Below are 13,040 nucleotides of genomic sequence, written 5' to 3' on the forward strand. Positions count from 1 at the left end.
TGGCAGCGGGATTCCACGCCATGTGAAGGCTTAGGGTATTGTTTTGTTTTGTGTTGTTTTGTTATGTCATGTTCTATTTTTAACCCGTTGAGGACGAGTCCCGAGTATACTCGGGCAGGTGTCTATGGGAAATGCGTGTTGTTGTAAAATCAGTCTGTCCTCAACGGGTTAAGAGAGACATCACCCGGGCATTCAGATCCTAAGAAGTGTTTATCTGTGATTTACTTGTCATGACTGAGGATATTGTACTGATGAGCAGTGATTAATGAATTGCCATAGAGTGTGCAAGGAGTGATCTTTTGATGCTTTCCACTCCAAAGCATAATGATGTGTTTAGCAGTGTTCAGTTGAGAGTGCTTTGTGTCTTTGGATTCCAGTGTGTCATCACTTTTTTTGGGGTCAATATTTATTCAAGTTTGGAAATTGTTGGCAAAGTTTAAAGCATTAGAATGTCAGGGAATTAATGAATTTTGTCATCACCGAAGGACCTTCAAACAGCTTTCATTTGTGCCAAGTTGAGGGACATGTTAGAAAACAACTGATTTGCATGGAAGTTGGTATGTCTGTGTTCAGGTATTTGGTTTTGTGGCTACCTGGCAGGATAAAAGGTGAACAAGACGAGTGATTGTTGTTACTGTACTGGCCTCTTGATATTGATGTGAACTGTTTTCCTTTTTTTTTTTCTATTGAACACTACAGTAACAGGAGTGATTTTGGAGAGAGCATTTGCCATGAAGATGGCGAGGAGGATGATGTCATCTTAGCATCCCAACAGGTAAGAATGATTTGACAGCCTCATTGGTTTGCCCCTTGAGTACACCATCCATCCAATGGAGTCCTTTGTGCGGGGTCCACTGATCTCAATAGGAAATACCTGGATATCTCATTGGCCAATCACTTTGAAGTCAAAATGCTGCCATCTTGCCATGCACATCACCCATACACTTGTGTACAGAGCTCATGACATCATGTGATCTTAGTGACAGTCTCTGCTGGAAATTAAGTGTATGTCCCCATAGAGTGTGAGTGGTAAAATGGCAGTCCAGTGGCTTTGATCATTTGTACAGCAAAAATGGCCGATGAGGTATCCAGATACTTCCTGTAGAGATCAGTGGCTGAGTCTAGCAAGCTGATTATTCAGCTTAACTCCTGAAGTAAAGTATGAAGCAGATGAAATTATGATGTACACCTGAGTGAAGTGGGACATAATGGTTAAGACAAAAGCAGGGTTTTAGCTCGGAACCTACTGTTTGAATATTGACAATTCAGATCCTCATCCAATATGCCACAGTTTTCTTCTTGTACTCTTTGTGTTTATTCGTCATCTTTACTGCACTTTTTTATATCCTCGAGGTTATTTGCTTAACACTGATTAATAAGTTTTTAGACAGGTGATGGTTTAGTTACAATTTAGCATAGAATTCAAGTGATTTAAAGACTGTAAACCACATTCATCCATTTCCCTTGATTAATTGTATGTAATTTCTATATCAAAATCATGATGAATAAATATTGTCCTCAGAATACCCCTGCCATGATTGTATGCTTACCCATTTTTATTATACAGGCGAAACTCGGTATAACGAACACTGCTATAACGAGATATCGGTTATTACGAGGAAATTTTCCCGGTCCCAAATTTCCTTCCACACAAGTCTATGTAAAATGCTACTCTTATAGCGAGATCGGCTATAACGAAATAACTGCTATAACGAGATAAATTTTGTGATTTCCAAACAAAGAAAAACATAGCCAATCAAACCTGTTATAGCGAGGTAAAGCAAAATGTCTTCGGGTAAAGCTTTACTTCGCCTGTGCTATCACGTTCCGAGATTGTAAAGCTCGATGCGCCAAAAACTGTCTTGTACACACATATTTTCTTCAGTTCACTCTACAGCTAGCACCGCATGTTGTACGTGTATGTGTGACTGTGTGTGTGTGTGTGCACTGATACATGCAGAAAATGTGGTGGGACATGACATCATCATGACGTTTAGCAAGTGTGAGGCAATCTGATGCTGTGATTGGCTATCTACGTAGGGAATTCCTCATCTTCACACACACACGCAGTCATAGTATACAGAATGTGTCACAAACGCACACAGCATTGTGCAGACCATATTCAAGCTTTCCACACACAACATACACCCATACCATAACCACATACCAATTCACAGACGATCTTCACACAATCGCAAGCTATATAGATTTACAAATTCAAACATCTACAATTAATAAGAAAAACATTCTTGATATCGGATTTCATTGGCGAAAAAACATCTTCTTACCCATAAAGGTGAGTAATTACCTCACACACATTAGCAAGTTATCAGTATTGATTGAAAGATGATGGGTAGTCCCACGTGTGCAAATTAATGTCTTTATGTTATGCTTTCTTTTATGCCTACTGATATAACGAGATATCGGCTATAACGAGGAAAACGACTCGGTCCCGACCATCTCGTTATATCGAGTTTCCACTGTAATATGAAGGAATTTGAAGGAACACCAGACCAAATTTGGTAAACTTTGCCTATATGTGATTCTACTTATGTATGAGTAAAATGCCTTTTTGATCCTCAGGTAAGAGATATGGTCACAGAAGTATCTGCTTACATCAGGAGTAACAAGGACTTGCATCATAAAATCCTCTCATACCAGGTGAGTGATAGTTCAAGTTTGTGGAAATAAACAATAGTTGTTGTATTTTAACTGTGCATTGAAATATAAACCTTAGCAAAGATTGAAGATTTGAGGAGGAAAACAAAATCTCTTTTCTCGTGAGTCTCACAGGGGAGCCTGACCTCCAAATAATCTTAGGCCCTGAGTGTTCTCAGTCCATATCTCATTGTGTACCAACAGGATGGGTTTTCATATTTTCCTAGAAGACAGCTGTATGTCTGCATCTGATGGCAGAAATTGCATTCAGTCGAAAAGCTGAACAAACTCCTGACAGCTGGACTTAATGTCAAAACCTAGGATTACATAGTCACATATATAAGTAGAAAAGCACTCTGGAATGAGAGCGCAGACCTCCGCCAAGCAGCTACTTTCCACCGATGTCTTGCTCGTCCCAAAGAGATTTTTCTCCTCTCCACCACTGGGGAAAAGCTCTTTGGGCTTCCATCAGTGATTTTCACACCCATAGGTATACATGCATGCTGAAAAATTGCCCGATTTCTCAATATAGAAGCCTTTGTTACATCATAAACCCTCAGCTGCGCGGCGCGCCTTGCCCAGCTGCAAAAACTGGAGCACGCACTTTAGTGCACGTTTGAAAACCAAGTTCATTGACCCTACCTGTCAAACTATCAAAAATCCTTCATAAATTCCCCCAAAATTCTCGGATCACTACCAAAATTTAAGTGCTTGTTGTGTCATTCTCAACCTTTCCTGTAAGTTTCATCCAAATCTGTTAACTACTTTTTGAGTTATTTTGAACAAGGACAAACAAACTAACAAACAAACAAACAAACCACCGGTAAAGAAAACATAGCCTCCTCCCCTGGTGGAGGTAACTAGGTGTTAACTGGCATTTATCAAGAGCCATGTTGCACTGAAAAGTTAATCAAATGCAAATATGCAATATGCCACCCAAGAGTTATGCACCTAGACAGTTGTTTTCATTCTTGATACACAACGCTTGCTAATGTGCTCCTATGGGTTAGAATGTAGCAGTGGAGCAAGCAATATACATGTAATGTTTGCATGTACTGCCTTTATTCAGAAAGATACCGAATGGCTGCATGTCATTCTCAAACTTTTGTGAATCCACTAATTCAAAACCAGCCAAGATGAGCTTCTGGGAACTTCAAGGTCAAAATCGAATATTTTTAAAGTATATTTTCATTTTTTAAGATGTTCATATATGAGAATGCATGTATGGGGAAAATAAGAGAATGCACCAAATGCCTATGACTGTATGATAGTTATTTGACTTTATGTGTTTGTTCTCTAAGGTCCTGAATTTGGAGGAATTGTACATAGAACTGAAGGAAGCCAAGATTCCTTGCTCGAGAGTCAAGCTCATGAATTTCCTTGATAGTCAGGTATGGCACATTCTGTTACCAGAGTTCTCATTCTGAGCTCATGATGCGTGTTTGCAAACTTTTGGTGGCATAATTTATTTCCTTTTTTTGACATGACTTCCAATCAGCAAATGTGGTGTTCAGATTATGTTGTGTTGACATATAAATGATTGGATCAGAGATTTAGTTATTAATTTTGTCATTTGAAAAAAAAAATGTGACAAAAATTTGAATGACATAAAAAAGAGGTCATTTGTTGGTGTGTTCTCTGTGCCAAAGAGTTTTCGGTGTCTTTTTTATGCCTCTGCCATGAAGTGGTGCCGGAGGCATTATGTTTTCGGGTTGTCCGTCCGTCCGTACGTCCATACGTCCGTCCGCATTCGTTTACGCGATAACTTGAGTAATATTGACTGGAATTTTACCAAACTAGGTCCAAGTATAAAGTATGATGGGGCAATTACTTGAATAGATTTTGGGTGAAACCGGCCAAAGGTCAATGGTCAAGGTCAAATCATGAAATTATATCCGTTTACGCGATAACTCAAGACTGGATCAAGTAAATTTCACCAAACTTTGTCTGAGGATGATGTATGATAGGACAATTACTTGATTAGTTTTTGAGTGAAATTGGACAGAGGTCAAAGGTCAAAGATCAAGGTCAAATCCCACAATTTAACTGTTTACATGATAACTCAAAACTGGATGAAGCAGCTTTCACCAAATTTGGTCCAAGGATGATGTATGGTAGGGCAATTAGTTGAGTAGATTTTAGTCACATGGGCAATAGGTCAAAGGTCAAAAGGTCAAGGTCAAATGCTAAAAATGTTGCTATTTCCCCCATATCCATGCAATGTCCGAAGGTATTTTCTTGATACTTAGTGTAGACATGTACTACTGCATAAAGATTCTCCAGAGAGAGTTTCATGTCATAAGGTCAAAGGTCAAAAGGTCAAAGGTTAGGTGAGAATGTTACAATTTCACTTTCTTGCAAATGGTTCAATGTATCTTATAAAAGGGTCGGTCAGAAGTCAAGTAAAAATCCTCACTTCCCCAAATACGTGTACCTGCACTCTTGGGCAATTATAGCAAACCTAGTTCAAGGAATGTGAACATTCAAGATAAACCTGTCATTTTAATATTTTGTCAGTCATCACACATTGTGAAGACATTGTACCATACTCCTATTGGGAGAATCATGCATTATGGCGGAGGCATCAGTCGCCATAGCGACATTTCTAGTTTTTTTATTTGTTGTCATTTTTTTTTTACATTGTCTCTTTACAGTGCATCACTTTTCGACACAAAGAAGGCCCCAGCAGGCAGAGGAAGCAAAAGACCAGCAAGCCAAAGAGATGAAAGCGTGAAACCAGATCTTCAGTACATTCTCCTAGCGATGGAAGCCATTTGCATTTGTGAGATCCTCCTGAGGATACTTAATGAGATTGCACACTAAAGAAGTAAAAATATAATGAAATAGAGATATGCGTTTTTACTGTTCCCTGGAGGTGATGATTTTGAAAAGGCGTGACAGTCTTCTTACGACACCCAAATCTTCAGTTTATTCTCCCGGCGATGGAAGCCATTTGCATTTATGAGATCCTCCTGAGAATACTTAATGAATTTGTGCTCTAAAGAAGTAGAAATATAATGAAATAGAGATACATGATTTCATTATACTGTACCCTGGAAGTGATGATCTTGAAAAAACATGACAGTCTATTTATCTGGCATAGATGTGCTCTTAAATCAATTTCTGAGATAGATAAGAATAAGGCCATGAAAAACTGCCGGAGCTTCGTTTCACTTCAACACCACTACATTGCATCAGCCAGTGTAGATATCAACAGTCTGTTCTCAGAATTGCTTGTAGCAGTGGATACAGACCTCTTTGGAACTTTGAACTTTATTTAATGCTCTGATAATTGAAAATGTGCCTCTTGCAAAACAGTCCTAATTGTTGCGAGGGCAAATTTCCAGTTGGCTTTGTATCCTCATACAGCTCTTGTAGTTCATGATTATAAGCAAGGTTACACACCAAGTGTAGATGATCCCAATTGGGCCAGAATACAGTGTATACATGGCACAGTCAAACTTTGAAGCCACCTGTCTAGAGTGACAGGCAGACATGTGGAATGAGAAATCTTGCGGAGCAGACACTTGTTAGATGCAGCCAGCCAATGGCCAATAAATTAGTCTTCTGTGATCAAAATTGCACTGTGCATTGTGGCTACAGTCTATAGGTTGAGTCCTGTCTGTTACTGGACTGATTACCAACTATATTTGGTAGAGTTTCTGCATCTCACATATTGTGAATTGCTGGCTGAAAATTAAAGAAACCAGTATCTACACACAGTTTCTTGCACTCATATTTTTTTCTGAGAAATGGCAAATACATGTAGGCCTGCATGTTGTAGTAGCTTCTACCTTTTGCAGGAATGTGTGTATTGGAGGCATATGCGTGACACTTAAAGTAGGCCCGCATAAAGAATCGCCCTCTCTCGGACAACTCGGGGCAGGCACCAGACACGGAGCGAGTCGATCTGGAAAAGGCTGTGAATGTGACGTCACCGTATCGAGCTAGCTAGCTAGCTGCATGCATGTGATATGCAGTGCTAGACTGTAGATCTATGTTTTTCTGCTCGCGATCGCCTCATCGTCAGGAAACTCGGAAGTTTAGTAAAATCAAATCTGTCACTGTAAAGTTCTGATTTAAAACTACGGGATTATCAAAGTAATATAACATTTCCGTGGAAATTCAAGCTTATTGATATCAGTAAGTCATTATTTTTTAGTTCGAAACCGTTGAACGATCGACGATTGTTTACTACATGTTGCACGCACTCTGACTCGGACGCAATTCGGCGAGCTGATGATCAAGTTGGAATGTTAGGCTACTTCTCTTTACTTTACTTACTTTACTTTTCCGGAACGATGGTGTAGGACAGAGCCTGTTCAGCGATCAGGTTGAGTTATCTCTTGATGCTCTCTTTCCAATCAAGCAATTGTCCAGCGCTGTTACCCATTCTTAGTACAATTAACAGCTCAACTTCTATTGCGTATTTGCGTTATTACCAAAAACGGTCTATGGCAGGAGTAGCCTAGATATACTATATCTGCAGCGCAGCCCCAGCGCCGCCCCGACCGGTCGCGACCGTACCCGCGCCCAGGGCCAGCGCCGGCGGAATACATGTAAGTTTGAGTCTAGTAGATCTACCTGGTCAATGCAATGAGCCGAGTAGTGAAAACTCTCGGTGACGGGCGAAACCGGCCTATACTATCTGTAAGATTTTTATTCTCTAGTGTCGATTCGCCTAATTCTTCTTCCCGATTCTTTCAAAGATATTCAAGAATTGTCTAGTTTGTGCAAAAAAAGTTGAGCACTTTGTGATATGATATGATTTCAATGACCAGAAAAAAAGAAACCAAAGAAAAGAAATCAAATAACGGAGGTCAGCAAGTGTGTAATCTCTAATTTACAGAGACTAGAGTCCACTCCTGGTTGGCGGGGGTGGTTCTTCGTTGTTTTTACCATAGAATTCTAGACTAGGTGGCAATCTCATCAATTAAGACACCAGGGACCAATTTTTCGCGGTATCAAACTATCAGCAATTCCTGCAACTCGCTTCAACTTTTTGTGTTCTAACAAAACTTGAAGTCAAAGTTAAAAAATACTTTTGATTCACTGACGAAATAAACCTCAATATGCAATATTGCTCATACCAAGGTGGGGACTATATCACGATTATGGCAAATTTCTTACAATACTGTACTATTTCTTTTGGCAATGCAATTAAGGCCTGTATGCGTACGTTAAAAAATCAAGGGGTATTAATTGGTAAATCCAAATCAAAAATGCATTTTGAGGCCAGATATCTTGATTCAACAACAAAACTACCTTTGCTAATTTCCCCATTTTGGCATAGTCTAAAAAGTTAGGCCCTAGCTCAGACAAAGTCATGCTAATTGAATTGCTAACAGTTAGGCCCTTGCTCTCATTCCAAACTCAAAATCTCACAATCGAACTTCTTGAATCTTGTTCTAGTTCTATTGAACTGAAACTGAAAGGTCTCTAGACTCTGATACTTTCCCAAATTCATGTTGAGGGCCTGTGGGTGGTGGCTGGGCTAATACATACTCACATTTCACATTATTCAATTTGATATGAAATCTGCTACAAATGGTGCTAAAACTTACCAATTTTGAACATTAGCTGGGTCAAGTCTACTGCGGAGATCGATTTCACCCGCGCCTTCGTTGCCATCTCTCTCCCGCTCCATTACCCGGCCAGCCACGGCGGGATTGCGAGGAAGAGGCTCGTTTTGATACGGTACAGGCTGGCGTTCAACTGCACCTACACTGCCTGATGATCCTTCGACGTCACTTTCATCTTCGTCGTACTCGCCTATCTCCCCATGGTCGTTATCGTAAGAGTCCGAATCATCAAACGAATCCTCCGAATCTGGATCACATTCCAAAATGAGGTCCTCGATATCCAAGTCAGAGGTACCTTCTGCCATTTTCAACGAGAAAGTCTAGTCGGCTTCGCATCCTACACGTATTAGCTTGGCTTTGTATGCAGCCTAGCTATACGATAGCTAGCGCTAGCTCGCGCTCGCTCTCTCGCATAAGATCGAGGCCTCATCACGGTGACGTCGTCTCCCCGCTGAGAGTACAAACGAGCTGTTCTCTGGCTTTATTAAAACTAGTTATTCGTTTTATTAAGAAGGGCCTATCGTTGGTAAGCGTTTCTAGGTGAATTCGAAACATGGTTAGGTGGAATCTATGGTACTTCCTCGTTATAATGAGGTATATATGACCCTGGTTTATGCATAATTTAGATTTCTATGCGGGCCTACTTTAACAGTTTTACATGATAAAATCAAAATGGCATCCAACTTGTGTGTAGCAGACACCTGTCCTTGAAGGTCAACTTTGGTATGTTTCCCTTGAGTTTCCACCATATGCAGCTTAGACTGTCGTTATGACATACATGTACATGATTTGAAAATAATCTGCTCCAGCTCATTACGTTTGCTTAAGACTGCTTAATTGGGTCTACAATAAAATGCAGTCAGGCGTTTCTTACTTACATTCCAGCCCAATAATATGATTACACATATTAAAGGGAAGGTAAACCCAAAGAGCAATGTGGATTGAGTGAAAGCAGCAACATTAGTAGAACACATCAGTGAAAGTTTGAGGAAAATCGGACAATCGATGCAAAAGTTATGAATTTTTAAAGTTTTGGTGTTGGAACCGCTGGATGAGGAGACTACTAGAGGATATGACGTATGAGTGGACAACAATACAGAGAAAATATAAAGGAAATTCAACAAAAATTCACTTTTCTAGAATTATGAAAGAGCAGTGGACCAACTGCTTTCAGAAAGCAGGGGGAATAATTGCTACCCTTAACATATGTCAATATCAAGTTGATGGAATTTGTAATTTTCATGAAAAATGGATTTTTGTAGTATTTTCTTTATATTTTCTTGGTATCATTGTCCACTCATACGTCATAACCTCTAGTAGTCTCCTCATCCAGCGGTTCCAACACCAAAACTTTAAAAATTCATAACTTTTGCATCGATTGTCCGATTTTCTTCAAACTTTCACTGATGTGTTCTACTAATGTTGCTGCTTTCACTCAATCCACATTGTTCTTGGGGTTTATCTTCCCTTTAATTATTGGTCATCTTTTGTTACAGTTGGATGCACATTGCTGAAATGATCACACTCCTTGCCAATGAACAGACATGCCAGTGTAACATGGAGTCCTCAATGGTTGTGTGAGGGTTGGTTTAGCACAAAATAATGATTTGTCATATTTTGCAATCTGTCTGTGTTCAGGAATGTGTGCAAATTACATGTTAGTAGAGCTTTGAAATTGTATATACTGTTGTTGAGATATATCACTGCTTGAAAAGAATACATGTATTGTGTTGATATTCTGAATATCAGACAATTGTACGTGTCAGATTATCTTGTTGATTAAAATTGCAAGCAAATGCTTAATTGATTGTTGGAGGTATATTGTTTGTGAATGTAAGTGAAGGAAAAGGCCAGGTCAAGTGATTCCAAGTATGTGAATACACAGGTGTATGTTTTTGTGTGGATACTGAATGGGTGCTTCTCCTTCTTTTAGTGTATTAACTAATGTGTTTGTGTGTAAGCATCCCATATGTATGTTACCAAGAGTGGTTTGTGTCTTTGACGCATTCAAATTATGACAGATTGATATATATCACAATCTACCCGTTTAAAAACTGAACACAAAATTTTTTATCAAAGGTTATCTATGTTGACAGTTTACATATAATGACATGAAGGCAAAGTGCACAAAGTGCTCCCATTCAGAGTTGATAAGCCTATCAAGAAAATGAGCAATGCTGCTTATTGATGTAGTGACTTTTCTCAGGGGTGTGTTTGGTGTGATTATAAAGTGGATACAGTGCCCTCCCGTTATGACAAACATGGTTATAATGAAATTCCGTTTAAAACGAAGTAAAAATTCAGGCCGGAAAATTATCCACTCTTTGTTCTTAATTGTTTATTTGTTCGGTTATAACAAAATTTCAATATAACGAAAGAAAACTGCTGGTCATGAGGACTTCGTTATAACAGGAGTCCACTGTATGATAATGTCAAGATGAATGAGATGTGTAAGATGTATCACCTTAATTCTTTTCTTTTTTTCCGAGTCTCAATAAGAAGTCACTTGGTTCATCACGGAACACAAAGAGTTGGTAAACAATGGTGTGCTGACAAATCTAGATAAGGCATGCATTCTACGATGAGATTACTTCTAAGCTCTAACCTCTCTGAACACTAGACACTGTGTTCACTGATCCTCACTATATGTTCTTTTGCTCATTAACCAGAAGACAAACATGTAGTTATTTAGAGGGTGTTGAGACCCTACTGTTTGCGTGTACTTCGTATACTTGTACGGGTGACTGTTGACCATTTTCAGGTGCTCAAGGGGTTAAATCTTTATGAAGTAAACCAGTGTTGATCTACAACAGGGTTTTGACACAATTACACTGCTTTCTGACAGAAATATTGTGGCGTTGGATATGATGTTGTAGTGCCTTTGTTTCCTCCGTCTTGTTCTTCATTCATTATCAGCAATCTGTCTGTCTTTCTACTTATCTATCCATCAGCCATCTATCTATCTATATGCATATCTATCTTTCTATCTTTCTGTCTTTCTGTCTATCTATCTATCTACAGAGGAACCTTGTTTGCAAAAAAAAATGAAGGCCTAAAAATCATGGCAATAACCAAGTTTCTCATCATGTTGGGGTGCAAAAACAAAGAAATATAAACGTTGGGGCTTGCAAAATCAGCTTGTTGTAAGAGGGCTTTGTTATATCCCACCCTGTCTCGGTCAAATGGATCTTGTTATGTACTGAGTTTCCACTGTATCTGTCTCTCTATGTATCTATGTCTGTCCATCTATCTATCTATCTATCTATCTATCTATCTATCTATCTATCTATCTATTTATCTAATTTATTTACTGATCTACCTATCAGTTTATCTATATATTTATCTATCTGTCTAATCTATCTACCTATATCTATCTAATCTATCTATCTATCTATCTATCTATCTAATTTATCTACTGATCTACATATCTATGGGTTTATCTATATAATTATTTATCAATCTAATTTATCTATCTACCTATATCTGTCTATCTAATCTATCTACATGTATCTATCTATCTGTCTATATACCGACCTCCATGTCTTTGTTGCTCTCCAATTCTATCTTTCTCTTCTTAATTTTCCCTTTCTCTGCTAGGTGCACTCACGTTGTAACGAACATGTTTATAATGAAAATTTCGTTCCTACGAAATGAATTATTTTCTTTCTGCTGAATTGTTTGGTTTTAAAAAAAAAAAACTTTGATAGAACGAAAGGAACGGGAACTTCATTATGACGGGAGGTGCGTGGTAATGTTACCACCAATACGCGAACAGACACAAATACACGACTACAACAAGGTTCAGTTATATTAAGGCCATTGAATATAATGCCCGATGTTTAATGCAGGTTTTATCATTTTTATTCTTTTTATAAATATGCATTTGTTATCATAACGTTACAATAGTTAGAGGCACACGAAAGGCACCTCAATTTTTATACTAACTTAACTTTCTTAATGCTTATGCCGGCATAAACTAAAGCATTACAATATATACAATGTAGATACGTTTATAAGCACATAAACATTTTGATGTGTATGCATGCAGACTAACAACAAAATACAGTATTATTGACATATACATTGTAATAATGGTAAATATGCAATGGAAAAAAAAAAACTAATGTTAATGTAATTGCAAGGGAGTCGCATGGTCTCGTTTCTTACATTATTCCGATTGTGATTTAGTTTGTATGTGCGTTCCGCTTTCTAACAAGCACAAATTAAAAAGCAGGCGAAGAAAATGCTTGCACGAGTATCGGACATCCATGGATATTTGACGAGGACTTTTGCTTGAGATTATTTTCAACAAGCAATCTTTCAGCATTTTCGATGTTTAAATATGTAACAAAAATATCGAACTCTTTTTTTTTGTCTTATACTGTACCTGTAATGTGCTTGCACCTGATGAGCTTCAGTGCACTTTAATGAAAAGGGATACTCCAACCGAGCATTCCTTATCTAAAAGAAAATTTATTCTGATTCCGACGGGCGTCCTTAACGTACCTACGTTTCCCTGTTTATCACAGGGTATTACCAGTAACATACTACAATTGTATAATTAGAAATCATTTAGAATATAATCTTATCCCCCATAATCTATATGAATGGAAAATTGATATGAATTAAATCAACGTAGCTTCGTGTATTGAGAAGAAAGAAAAAATGACCCTCAACATTCATTTCCCGAACGTTTAATGTCAGTTTCTATAGCCAAGACTGAAGGCAGTCTGCCTAGAAATAAAAAAGCGAGCTAACAAACAACAGATGATTCTACAGCTGCTATATCGTATCATATTT

Source organism: Diadema antillarum, unplaced genomic scaffold (assembly GCF_040938485.1).
Source record: "Diadema antillarum isolate AM-2024a unplaced genomic scaffold, OU_Dant_1.0 seq00001126_RagTag, whole genome shotgun sequence".
Taxonomy (NCBI): domain Eukaryota; kingdom Metazoa; phylum Echinodermata; class Echinoidea; order Diadematoida; family Diadematidae; genus Diadema; species Diadema antillarum.